Raw genomic sequence first — 14534 nt, 5'->3', positions numbered from 1 at the left:
CTTCCATGAAAAAGTATTGTGGCTACCTCCTTACTGTCTCTTGGATTGCTCACTCTGGGGGATGTTAGCTGCCATATCATAAAAACTGTATTACTTTTCTGTTTTTGTGTAACAAATGGCCACAAATGTAGTAGCTTAACCCAGCACCCATTTATTAGCTCACAGTTCTGTAGGTCAGGATTCCAACACAGCATGGCTAGGTTTTGCTCAGGGCTATCAAGTGTTTTTGAGCAAGAACATTGCAGATCAGAATATGCTTGCAGAATTCTACTCGAGCAAAAGAAATCCATAGAGGAAATGAAAAATTGGGAGAGCATTTGTGTTGCTACCCAAATCCCAGGATGGAAATAATGATGGCTCCCAAACTGCTGAAATGGCAGTAAGATTCTATCAAGAATTTGGAAGTAAAAATCACTGAGGAAATAGAATACTGGATTTAGCAAGTTGAATTACTGTTGGGCATTGGAAAGGTATTTAATGGGGAGTTATTCAATGGTGTGATTGCTCAAGTTGTGTGTGGATCCTATGGGAGGGAGTAAGAAAACAAATAGAGCTGAAAGATTAGTAGGAGATATGTAAATTGAGAAGTGTGGTAAGTATAAGGTTATAGGGAGAAACGTATGGAACATTTTAAAAAGTAGGAGGAGAGTGAGAAGAGTTAAGTGGGAGAGAAAAGTTCAAGAGGGAAGGAGCTAAGTAATATCACTGTATGTTCTATTTTAGGATAAGAGAGGATGGTGACCAAGGAATTAAATTACAATGACTTTAAAAGTGTATTGTAAGAAAGAAAAGAAGGTAGCCAGTATAGTTCTAAGTGCAGCAATCTAGGGAAGCTGACAGAATATAAATCAAATATGTTTCTCTTAAGGAATGAGAAGAATGACCTGGTCTCTGAAAACTATTCCAGTTCTAACGTTCTTCCTCTTTGGAGCTAAAGAATACTGGGAGATTTCAAAGAACGATTAAATATTTCTCTCAGTGGAGGTTGTTCATTTAATTCATTGCCAAAAGGAACAATGCTGCATTTTAAGTGCTTCCTGAATTGAATACCCTGGACTCATAATTTGGGCGTTGGTCATTCCTTGCTTTCAAAGCCACCTTGAGGCCATTCTTGCATCGAGACACCTGATGACTATCCATTATGACCCCTGACACCCATCCCTCCCAGTCTCCACCATCCATCAACCAAACTGCTGTGAACCTAGCACGCTCCTGGAAACCTTAAGGGAAGAAGGGACGGCCTCATCCAAAAACATTAAACAGAATTATAAGTAGACACAGTGGGCACGTAGCAGAACCACACAGAATAGGTTTGTACAGGTATTTGACATGTTCCTGTCTCTTCTCCATCCTGTACATTGGACAATTTTACTAAAGACAATGTTTTTTTTTTTCACAAATGTTCATGTCATGGCTAACCTCATTCTTCTCGTTTCCCGTTAATGTTTCCTAATTACCTAAGGAAAACCAAACTCTCAACCCCTTTCTCTTTGCTCATTACCCCATTTTCCAATTTGCTCAAAAACCAGCCTTCATTCTGATAAAAACAATAATTGCACACCTCTATCAAGAAAACTATATTTATGTACTTGGGGGTCCAATAAGGTGTTGGGAAGAACTGATGCCATTAATTTTGAAGTACATAAAAACTAGGAAATATTCCTTTGCACAAAATGATCCTATACATGATCACAGTCCTTTAAAACATGTTTTCTTTTTCCTTAAGCAGCAATATTCTCTCTCTTTCTCTCTCTCTCTCTCTCTCTCTCTCTCTCTCTCTCTCTCTCTCTCTCTCTCTCTCTCAGAGTGTGTGTGTGTGTGTGTGTGTGTGTGTGTGTGTGTCTAATTGCTGACATTGCAGAACTTTGGTTTCCTGCTATTTTTCCTTGCTAATATCTAATAATTCAGATATGTTATGAACAAAATAGGATTCTGTATAGTTTAGAAATTCAGCCCTTATCTTTAGTCCTGTTTCTGGAAGAAAATGCATTCCACGTTCCTAACAAGTTTAGAGCACAAACCATTTGAAAGTTGAAAACTGTTTGTATATATGTAACCAAAATGATTAAATATCTTTTCTTTAAGTTAACCAATCTGAGTTTCCTGGTATTATTCACTTCAAGTTATTTTATTGCATGTTATCATCATAAACCCTCTGCTCTGCGTGTAGAAAAGTGGCAACAGAGCATGATCATGATTACGCCCCTGGAGCCAGGTAGAACTGCTTTCCAATCCTGACTCAATCACTTGCACGTTCTACGGCTCTGGGAAAATTATTTAACTTATTTTCACCTTAGTTGCCTATTCCATAAAATAGGAATGATGTAAATGTGCATCTGTTATTGTGAGGATTATTGTGAGGATTAAATAAGATCATATATGGCAAATAAGTTTCTGTCCCCTAGCAGACACTCAACAATTATCATTTCTAGACAGTAGAATGGTGTTGTTTTTCCATCATGTACCATATCAGTGAAAATATTTTCATTGCATAGCCTTATTCATTTACTTATAAATTATATACATGTTCTTTTTAGACTAGTGTAGCATGAGCATAAAACACACATAAAAGTAAAATTTAGAAAGAATGTGACAATGATAAACACTACTTTAAAAATAAATAAGAGTATGAAGTATAAGTGGGACTTTTTGTGTATTTTAAATTTTCAAAAAATTTCAAACTCCATCGCAACTCTAGATTTTTAAAAATGAGTTAGAAAATTTTCTTTCCATGGTTTTTGTGTGCAAAGAAATAAAACTGTTAATGGATGACACACATCATTTTCACACAAAATCACACAATGATATAAACATTTATCAAGACTCATTTTCAGAAGACTGTTTCCATAGTATTCAAAAAGAAACAGTTACTTTTGTATTGCTAAAGCATCACCTTTACCTTGTCGGGACATATTAGGTTTCGTTGTTTTGTTTTGTTTTAATATCTGTAGAAAGCTTGCTATTGACAGACACTTATCACAGAAAAAATCAGCAAAATTGGAACACAGTTTTATTCATAAAAGAAAAATATACAATATGTCTTTAAGTTTGACAAGAGTTTGAAATGTTTTGCATTGAGATAACCAGTGAACCTATGTGCAGTACAAAATATTATCACGGGCATTCCTCATCTCATGAGCACATACTTATTTAACAGAGATTTATGTGGTGCTTATTATTTGCCAGGTACTTTAAATAATGCTTACTATTTTAGCACTTTACAAATATTAACTCAGTTAATCTCATAACAACATTTCATTCCCATTTTACAGAGGAGATAACTAAGGCAGAGACAAGTTAACAAAAAACTTGTGCAAAGTCAGGCAGGGTTTGAACCTAGCCATTTTGGCTTTAGAGATTCTGTTTTTAACAACTAGACTGATGCCTACAAGTCTACTAATGAAGATAAAACAAACTTTAATTACATTTAATACATATAAACTACAATTTATTGAGGTATGCTAGAAGCAGAGATTGGGTGAAGTTGCCAATACCCATCCTTTGGTATCAAGAAACCCTACACTCCCTTTTGGAGATTTCTTGCATTGTATATGCATGTGACCGTCTAACATGGGGACCAAGTGCGGGCTCTTGTATAAAGGATATTAGTAATCTTAATCTATTCATTTATATACATATATATGTATATATATTCATATATATATATGCAGATATTCTAATATTTTCTTGCCAATTTCCAATGAATTATTGTATAGTCTTCAGGGGTATGTGAACCTTTCTTTGGAAATCAATGCTGTAGAATCTGAATGTATATGAAAGTGTAGCTGAAAAGATTTGTTTGTGTCTACTTCTAAAGCTGGAAGTTCTGCTATATGTAAATGTATAAGAAGTGGTCACTGTGGATATACATATTCTTATTTAAAGCATATGTTAGGTTAAAATCTATTTGTATAAATGAGTTAATACTATATTCACAGTATAATTTGGACTATCATAAATGTGTCACAGAAAACTTTCCAAGGATTTTCACAAGGATAATGTGAAGCACTAAAATAAATTTATTGGTTTACTCTTCTGTGCCTTCAGGCATTGGAAAGACTAGCTGGGTGAAAATACTTATAAGTAGTCCGTATTATTGAAATGATTGGAAGAAATTAGATTCAGGACAGTTGAACTAATATTTCACTTATGTTTCAGATTGGACATTATCTTTTCATTTCTATTTCCATGTATTAAGAATAATTCAAGGTGGCCAGTTAGCTCAGTTGGTTAGAGCGTGGTGCTAATAACATCAAGGTTGACAGTTCAATCCTCACATGGGCCACTGTGAGCTGCGCCCTCCTTAAAAAAAAAAAAAAAATATATATATATATATATATATATACATATACATATATACATATATATATGTATATGTATATATATATATATACATATACATATATATATATGTATATGTATATATATATAAAATAAAGAATAGTTTAAAGTTGTCTTTTGCTAGAGAATATCTCCATCTCTGGTGGTGGAACTATTCTTCTTGATACATTGGCTCTTCAAAAATAAGAGAATCTGATGTTTGATTTCCATATGACTTAAATTTTCTGAATGTTTAGGGATGACTCACATATTTATTTTTCACCATAGAAATATCACCATCATTGTCATAATGCTGTTATGATTATTGATATGGATAAATGATTCCTTAGTTATTCTTTACTTATTCAGTACTGTAATAATATAAAAATAGTTAAATGAGGAGAACTTCTACAATATTTAAATGTAATGTGCCACCCTTAAAAAATGAGTTCGTCACCTAATGCTAAGATGAACTATATTTTGTCACTTTAGGCTCACAATGAGTCTGATAAATTAGTCTCACTGAATACACTGTAATTCCTGGAAGGTAGGAAGAGTATCTATGCCTCCCTGTATTCATGTATGTAGGGGGGGCTTCTAATCAGGGACTCAATAAATACTGTGCAATGAATTAATGAGTGAAGGATTTTCTGTTTGTGTGATCTAATTTCCTTAAAGATGTCACAACAGAACAGAACTGGACAGAGGTATATTTGGGAAAAGGTTACATTTGCTTTAACATTTTTCTCCATGTTCCCAAGAACACTCTTGATAATACCCCTCAGTTTTCATGTTTCTTCTACTTTTTCCCCCTTGCTGATTTCATGTGTAGGAACAAGAAGGTTTTCATTCAAGAGAGAAGTAAGAGGTAAAAATTTGCTAGGCAGTCTCATGTGAGCCATTAATTCATCTGAAAAAAACATGTAAAGTGAAAGGAAGGGGTTACCAATGGGACCTTGGGGAAATCTATATTTAAGGGATCAAAAGAGGAAGACATGCAAAAACAAAAAGAAACCTGGTGATGTAGAATATTTTCTTTGTGAGTGCTGGGATCGTGTCTTGTGAAGCCAAGGAATGGAAACATGGACCAAGGAGAGGTCAGGAGTTGTAAAAGAGGATAGTTTATTAAAAGTAAAGGGTTACAGCTCCCAAGTGGGAGGGGGTTCCCAAATGGGATGCCCAGTGACTCAGGCAAAAGTTCTTATTTTTATACTTTCCTTACCTGTTTGTTTGGGGAAGGGGAGCTGGCACCTTCTCATGGAATTTGTCTACCAGGTTTGTCCTGTTTGCCCACCATAAAGAGATTAACGAACCCATTCCTCTCTATCAGATCTATTCCATTTCTCTAGCAAAAGGAATTTTACAAGATAATTTATTAACCTCCAGGTGCTGTTACATTTTGTCCTGGAGTGAAGGAGTTATTTCAAAACCTGAAGTTTCAAGATATGGCTGTCTGTGTTTATTTTACCAGGGACCTCCCTGTGTCCCTAACATCATGGTAGCTAACCTGTGTCACTGGTAGATGTCAACAAAATAAGAAGGAACTTGGAGAACTGGAGAGTCACAGGACCCAGGGAGAAAACATTTTGAGAATCAAGTTGATAGTGTTGATAGTGGCAAGTGTCTCAGAGTAAGGCTAAGAATTGCAATGAGGTTATTGGATTTCATTCTTAGGAGTTAAATGATGATCTTCAAGACAGCTACTACAGTAGAGCTCTAGAGACTGGAAATAGTACAGCGAATTGAGGAATTAGGAGGAAGTTAGGAAGGGAAGGCAACTTCTCTCAAGAAAAATGATCTAGGAAAAAGGCAGGTTTGGCCTTGAGAGATTAGCTGAGCTAAAGAAGGCTTTTTTTTCTTGATGAAGTACTTGAGAATGTTGTAGGTCAAAAGGATGTCGTTTTTTCCAGAAAGAGGTAGAAGATGCCAGAGAAAGAGATAGGGGATATAATCCATTGATGGGCCAAGATCCAAAAACAGATATGAAGGCAAAGAATCAGGACCAATTGGAAAATAGGAGGGAAGAATATTTGAGAACTCTGGGAAATTTTGAGGTTTATAAGAATGGCAGTGGAGAGAACACACATGGGAAACTTTCAAATTTAGCCAAGTTAAAGTGAGGTTTTCTGCTTTCAATGGGTAGGATGGAAGTGGGAGGACACGTGAAATGAGCTGAGGATGAAGTCAACATGAATACAAAGCTTCACAATGTGATAAGAAAGGGACAGATAGAAGATATTGAATTATAGGAAAATACATTGTCTACCGTGTTTTCCAGAAAATAAGACCTACCTGGACCATGAGCTCTAATGCATCTTTTGGAGCAAAAATTAATATAAGACCTGGTATCATATCATATCATATCATATCATATCATATCATATCATATCATATCATATCATATCATATCATATATTATAAAGACCTGGTCTTATATTATAATAAAATGAGACCAGGTCTTATATTAACCTTTGCTCCAAAAGATGTATTAGAGCTGATGGCCCAGCTAGGTCTTATTTTTGGGGAAACGCAGTATATGTACATTAGAAATGCAGTGTGTGTGAGTTTAAATGATTAATATATACTTATTATACAATCCCATCACTCAAATAAACATCGTTAAATGATACTACGGTGGAAAAATCTAGAAGGGCTGGTGTCTAACTGGATGAGGGACATAAGTGTGAGACAAGCAGTTGGCTGGGGTTGTGGGTCTGAGTGATTGGAAAGATGAATGTGCCTTTGCCAGAACTAGAACAGTCAGGAGGGACTTCAGGTTTTGGAAAGTAGATGATGTGTATATTCTAGATATTAGATTTGATGTGGAAAATCATAGAATTAAGGAGAAGGATTTCCATAACTTTACATAAGTGGAAGCCTTGATGGAATTAATGATCACAGGGGGATAGTAGGTAACACACAGATAAGAGAACATGATTGGAGAGGAAGGAAAAGAACAAAGCAAATGCTGTGACCAGGGGCTAAGGGGGCCAGGATTTCAACAGAATTTACTGGTACAAAGAAGTCAAGGAGAGAGAACAAGGAACATGTCAACTTCATCATTAGCTAGCTGGGAAACTGTCCATTGATTTACTTTAAATTATGGCCCTGCTTTTATAATTCACTTTTAAATGGATTAGTCCTACAATACCAAAAATTGTTGCTTAAACTTTCCTTTGAAGTGTTCATTACAAGAATTACAAGAGAGAGAACCCCTTCTTCCCCACCCTTCCCAGCCTTAAGATATAGGGTCTCTGCAGGACTCACAAATTTTCAAAAGAAAATTTCCAATTTGCTTTGAAAGCCTTTGTGAAATATGCCCTTACTTCCATTGTTTTGGTTTGCCATGTTGGATTTACTTCATTTTTCTCACTGGGCCATTTCTGCAGGCTTCTGGGATAAGATGAGTTTCCTTCCCAGGCAGTGCTTTCTGCCAGCATATATAGCAGCGATATTTTTCAGTGTAATATTCTCTGAAATTATCTTGGCGCTTTTGCTGGAGAGAGGCTGACCAGCCACAGCCCAAGAGAACAATATGCTTGACTGGGTTGCATCTAAGTCTCGGATTTTTATTTTGAAACTCCATGTTTTTAATGGAGGCTCTTAATTTTCTTGCCATCAATGTGTGAAAGAAGGAACCAACAGAAAGAATTATGGCAAATTTTGTGCATAAATTAACTGTTCTGGGTGATTATTAGAGTGTATTTACACAAGACTCTTCCCTGGGCTCTATCTACCTCTGAGTGATGGATAACAAACAACAATACATTGGAATGCTTTCATTTAACTTACACAGGTAACCCTTGAACAACACCAGTTTGAGTTGTGTGTGCTCACTTATACATCGATTTTATTTTCAATAAATATACAGCCTTCTGTGTCTCTGGGTTTCACATCTGAGGATTTAACCAACTATGGATAGAAAACAGAATTTTTCATCTGCAACTGGAGATCTATGGATGTAGATTCAGACTGTATGTGTTGTTCTACGCCTTTTTATATAAGGGATTTGAGCATCCGATCCACAGATGCCCAATCCCCTGCAGATTTATGATCAGATCACCCTGTGAGGTGTGATCCCCTGAAACCAATCCCCTGCAGATACCAAGGACTGTAGTCAAACTAAGTATTTGGGGAGTCAAAGATTATACACAGATTTGACCGTGCAGTAGGCTGGTGTCCCTAACTCCTCCCCACACTCCATTATTTAAGGATCAACTGTATTTAAAGAATAACGCAGGCATATGAGTGAGAATTCTTGAGGTGCAAAACAAAATATGTATTAATCGCAGTTGTTAGGTATGATTACGATTACAAATATACAACATGTGAAAGCAAAATTTTAGTATTTTGTTCCACATATTAATGCTGCTAAAATTAAATTCTGTATCAGCCCTATCCCACAATTATTCTTACAACCTCTTGGAGACAGCTTTCTTCCTCTGAAATATTTTTCCTGCATCTCAGTCATACATAACAGAAAATTATTCTGCATCTCATCCAAGCTTTAAAAAATCCCAGTTTTAAATGCCTACTGAAAATGGTGCCAAGAAAGAACTCAAAATAGAAGCCTCAGGACAGCCCGAGATCATTTAGTTCAGTAAGTTTCAGCGTGGTATTAGAGGTTAAAATAAACCTGATTAGAATTACATCTGTCAAAACAGACTTCTTGTTACCTGGGTCCAAATTCATAACCAGAGTCTCATGGCTATTGCTGGCAGAGGCCTCTCACACACTTTGCATTTCGAAAAAAGCCAGAGGCTGAGATCTCAACCTTCTATACTATGCCTCTGCTTGTTTACACCACCTGACTCAATCAGTATAGGGAAGTTTTTGGTTTTGTCTTTTGACCAATGGACTGACATCTGCCCCATTCAATCAGAACTGCACAAATTGTATCCTTATTTACATCTATACCAATCAATCAGAACGACACTATTTGGACCAATCAGAACTACAGGATTTCAAAAACTCATTTGCATGAAACTGACCAAAATGGGAACTATGGGCAGGAAGTTTCTTTATAAAAGAAAATTATCATTTAACTCCTAAAAGCAAAATCCAATAGCCTCATTGCAATTCTTAGCTTTCTTGGCTTCTCTTACACATTTGCCAATACCAAAAATCTCTTGATTCTCAAAATTCTTTCTTCCCTTCTCCCTGTGACTCTCCAGTCCTCCACATTCCTTCCTGTTTTCTTGACACCTACCAGGTTTCCCTTTTTGTCATGTCTTTCTCTTTTTATCCCTTAAGTATGGATTTCCCCCAAGAATCATTGCTAACCCCTCCCCTCCTTTCTACGTGTTATTTTCCAGGTCAATTCATTAGCTCACATGAGACTGCCTAGCAAAGTTGTATCTCTTACTTCTATCTTGCATGAAAGCCCTCTTGATCCCTACACATGAAATCAGTGGGGGGCGGGTGAGGAGTAGAGGAAATTGGAAAACTGAGAGGGAACAGCAAGAGAGTGTCCTTTGGAGCATGGAGAAAGATGTCAAGGCAAAGTTTCTTCCTTTGTTTCAGAAGACCACAATTAAGGTTGTTACATCAATCTGGGTCTCCTGGGCTGCAGCAATTTTTACTCAAATAAATGCTTTTATTCATTATTATAGTTCAAAATTAATTTTGTTTTACAACCTAAATTGATTATTTATGTTATTGTTCAAAATTCCACGTTGAAACTTTCAAGAAACGAGTAAAAGGAAGAAGTAAACAATACCTTCAGGAAGTTTTCTGGATCAATGCCTGCTGAAGGCCGCCAAATTGGTATTCTAAGCATGAGAGCAGACAACATTGCTAGGTATTATTGATTCAAACTCATTTTTTTAAATTTTAATTGTTTTGGGCTGCATCTATCAAACAAGAAATAATTAGTAAGCTACAGCTATTGCATGGTATAGTGTTTAATTGTTGTTGGAATCTAAGTGAATAAGATCCAAACATTCCATGAAACTAGGAGTAGAGTTTGAGAATGAAAGAGGTAGGATTAAGAACCCATGTTTATTCTCAGGAAGTTGGTATAATATCTGCAATCACAAATATAGAGTGCTACCTGTCTTCCACTCAAGGCTGTAACGATGTAACGTAAAGGTTTTGAATTAAAATTCTCAATAACTATTTTGCATTTTTTAATTTTGTATTATTAAAATGACCCACTTTATGAAGATGTAGGGGAACAGAACTTGACACTCCAAAATATCTCTCTTTGGCATAAGGATTATTTTAAGCTGGTTAACTTTTAAGAAACAACATATATGGGAAAACCTCTGCAAACCAACTAGAAGTTACCCTCTCTAAATGACATTTACATTCATAAAGGAAATCTCCCTTTGTCAGGGTGTCTTCCTTGATGTACTAGGAAGAGGAGGAGGTCTCTATATCTCTAGAAACTATTATCAATCTAAAAAGCATGGACTCAAATTTGCATAACAATCTTACCCTTGTTTACTGTGCTTTTCCAGCTAATCTCCCAGAACTCACTCCCCCACTAGCAACATCTTTTGTCTTCAGCTGAAGGTGATATTTAAGGCAATGGCTTCTGCAATTTTGGCAATTACTCAGTTTTCCTGGGTTTCTCCCATGTGTAGACAGAAAAAGGGACGTTGTAATAAATCTAACCGAAAGTAACTCACAGGACGATCTGATCATAAAATCCTAACTGGGCAGGTATTGGTGGGTAGTCACTCCCCAGGCCTATAAAATGTTTATGTTCATCTTAAGTGAGTCCTGTCAATTGTTTTTGTGCATCTAGGTTATACACCTTTGAAATGCCTTTTTCAGATCCCTCAGAGATGTAATCACTTTCAGAAGAGCACATAATCTTGTTAACCATCCTGTAATCTAATCATAGAGATTTCCCTGGCTTGCTTTCTCCCAACTTCATGTAAACGTCCTTACATTCCCTCTTAATTCCAAATGTATAAAAGGAACTGCAAAACTGTCCTTTTATGGAACATTTGAGATCTTGCTTCCTGCATCTCATTAGTTTGGTTCAAATAAACTCTTTAGAAATTCTCTACAGGTTTGGACGTTCTTATGTCGACACAAATATACAGGAAATATACATGTTATTAAAATTTTATTTGTTTTTCTCCTGCTAAACTGTTGCATGTCAATTTAATTGTTAGACCAGCCAGAAGAACTTAGAAGGGTAAAGGAAAATTTTTCCTCCTGAACAAAGATAAGTTGTCATGCTAAGTGATACACCTGAGTTATAAAAACAATTGAGGACAAATTAGTCTTTTGAGTTGAGAAGTGTAGTTCTCCAGATATATGTATCAAATGTCTTTAAAAAATCAGGAATGTAGATTCATTTTTGGAATCAAAAAGCAAGACACAGAGAGTTAATTTTTCCTTTTCCCCCTCTAAATAATATTTAAATTGAATATGCCAGTTGGTGTATCATTCTCTCACCCCATCTATTTGTTGGACGGGAATTTTCACAAGGGTGAAATCAAATGGGAAATACTGGGAAGAGAAGGGTCGTGGGGATGGAGAATTGAGACATGGAGCTGAGTGTCTGTTGCCATGGTGTGAGCTGAAGTTCTGGACCTCCATCTGGGATTCAGAACCAGTGGATAGACAATGCGTGTATAGGTGTAATATGATTTCAAATCCATAAACCCACTTGTTTTTGACTTAAGTAAAGTTGTTTTAATCTACTTGTTATGACAAAGGACAAAAAGTTGCTTTGATATAAGTAAGTCATGCTGGGATGTCATCATTCTGCATTTGTTGTCATACAAGCAGTGAGGGGCTCTGCTGCAGGCTCATGGATAAGAACATGTGGAGAAGCAACTACGGCAAGGGGACATTTGGATTATAAATACATGAGAGTTTGTGAGCACTACTTGAGAGTTTTGTTTGGGCCAGGTGATTCCTCATTAACCCCAAAACTCTCCAAAAATCCTTGGGGCATTCATTCACTCCTGTCTTCGGGAGGCACGCCTTGCAGACAGTGGTGATAAACCTTGTAGGGGCCCCATGAATGAGAATGGCCTGCCTAACAACACTGGCATCCTCGTTCCCTAGCAACATGCTCTAGCAACAAGATACTTTTACATTTATACCAGCAGCTGGAAATCAGCTGTAGGTTGGACTCTGGCTCACTAAAGTGCCCACTTGTATAAAAAAGTACACCTCATATTAAATTTGGACTTTATTTCTTCACTTCCCTTTGTCTAAACAGCAATGTGATTAATCTGTCATTTGTTTGGAGTATGTTATTTCTTTATTTAGCTTATTAAAAAATATTTTCCTGTATGCTATTGGCTTATAAATTGATTATAATTCCCACAGTGAACCTATGCTAAATAAATTGCTGGCAGACAACTCAGCCTCTGAGAATAACTTTTGCTGCCTCAAAACAAAACAAAAACAACAGCCAACTGGACACGGTCATCTTCTTGGGTGGGTGAAACTGTCTGTGGGAGAGGGAAGATTGGGGGGGAATGTATAAATCAAGTTGGAAGGAGCTTGGAAGACAGTACAACTTTGCATGGTGACCAAAGCACTGGACATTTTTTCTACCTCGCTGGTCTTTTTGGGAGGGGCCCCACCTCATCCCATTTAGCAAATAATTGCTTTCTAGATCTTCCCCCTTTGAGTCCTCTTGGTGTGTTAAGTGGGGTTCAGAAGGCTGTTTCCTCTTTGGAGCCAGACATTTTTCCAGCTGCTCTTCGGGAAGGAGGTGGGTGAGGGAACGCCAGGGCTCACCACCTCCTCCTCGACCCTGTGCCTCTATGTGCCCTGTGATGCTGGTGGTAGGAGACCTAGCACCCCATGAAGATGCAGTGGTCATCTTTGGGGGTGAGTGAGGGAGGTTTGGAGTCCTAGGGTGGTGGTAAGAGGGGTATGTTGCCAAGAGGCAAGCTCAGTGTGGGACAGGGAGAGTAACTTTGGTACATAAGAGATTGATGCCTGGTAAAAAGGAAATGGGTAGGGGGCTGATAGGAAAGGAACTGGGGTCTGGGTCCCTGGATCCTTTGGACAGGAGGGGCCACAGGGAGTGTGACCTCATTCATTTAATTTCCTACTTACTCCAGGTGGAATGTAACTCCAAGCTGGACCCCATCCAGACCTCTTTCCTCAAGGTCAGTCACCCTACTCCATGCCCAGCCTGACTCCTGTCCAGAGCCATAGATCCTGAATCCTAGATTCAGCTTCCAGGCCTAGGCCTCCAGGGTCCTGCCTGGGAGCCAGTGCAATGCACGAAGTAAAAACAAAAACAAACAAACAAACAAACAAACAAAACCCAATAAAACGAAAATCCCCTCTGGGGAAGCAGGGAAGAGAGACTCTTTTCTGCCTCCCAGCCTGGCTCACTTTATTCATGTGTGTATCACTTTTTTGGGGCGGCTGTCTCCTGAACAGATGGCCGACTCTGGAGGTCAGCCCCAGCTGACTCAGGTGAGTACCCCTGCCATCCGTGGGATGGGATATTAGTGGCACTGGACTACACACCCTTTGCCATACACCCCGTCCCCAACCTGCCAGGGCCTGGGGCTCCAGCGCAGCTCCTAACCTCACCTGTCTCTCTCTTCTCTTCTTACTTCCACAGCCAGGCAAGCTGACCGAGGCCATCAAGTACTTCCTGCAAGGCATGGGCTACAGTGAGTATGGGGGTCAGAGGCTATCATGAGGATGAGGGATTGCTACATAGGAGGAAGGTTGGCCACTGAGGGGAGGAAGCATTTTAGGCTAATTCGTGGACTTAACCACCATCTGTCAAATCAAGCTCATTGACTCCTTGGTCCCGTTTGTAACGCTCGTCTCCACCCAAGCAGCCCACTCTGAGTTGCCTCCTCTCTGACTGCCTACTTATCCTTCTCTCTCCACAGTGGCCTCCTCCTGCATTACTCGCCTGTCCCGTTCTCGCACGGCCTCCCTGACCAGTGCGGCATCCTTTGATGGCAATCGGTCCCGCTCTCGCACCCTGTCCCAGAGCAGCGAGTCTGGGACGCTCCCTTCAGGGCCCCCAGGGCACACCAGGGAGGTCTCCTGTTGAGTGGCCCTTGTTGCCCTGGTGTGGGACCCACCCTCACCTCCCCCAGAACTAACCTGGGAGGTGCATAGGGCACTGGGCCAGAGTGAGCAAGGGAAGATGGGCAGATCATGTGGGGACATGACCTTGATCTTTGATTGCTTCCCTAACCTTGACCTCTAACTTGTGATTCCTCTCAGCTGAGAGAGAGATCCTAATATCTCTTAGGGAC

General features: G+C 38.5%; 1 protein-coding gene and 1 long non-coding RNA gene across 2 annotated transcripts in view; one reads left to right on the top strand and one right to left on the bottom strand.

Moving 5' to 3' along the window:
- The window catches only part of STXBP6 (syntaxin binding protein 6), a 284040-nt gene that overhangs the window by 258104 nt on the left and 11402 nt on the right, over window positions 1-14534 (bottom strand). The window lies entirely within an intron of this gene.
- LOC308497554 lies at window positions 13091-14174 on the top strand. Its single transcript, XR_013993340.1, has 5 exons — window positions 13091-13115; window positions 13365-13412; window positions 13693-13728; window positions 13880-13931; window positions 14160-14174. It is a non-coding gene; the product is annotated as an uncharacterized lncRNA (long non-coding RNA).

This window comes from Rhinolophus hipposideros (assembly GCF_964194185.1).
Source record: "Rhinolophus hipposideros genome assembly, chromosome: 5".
In the NCBI taxonomy this organism is placed as follows: domain Eukaryota; kingdom Metazoa; phylum Chordata; class Mammalia; order Chiroptera; family Rhinolophidae; genus Rhinolophus; species Rhinolophus hipposideros.
This window is presented reverse-complemented; position numbering and strand designations above follow the sequence as displayed.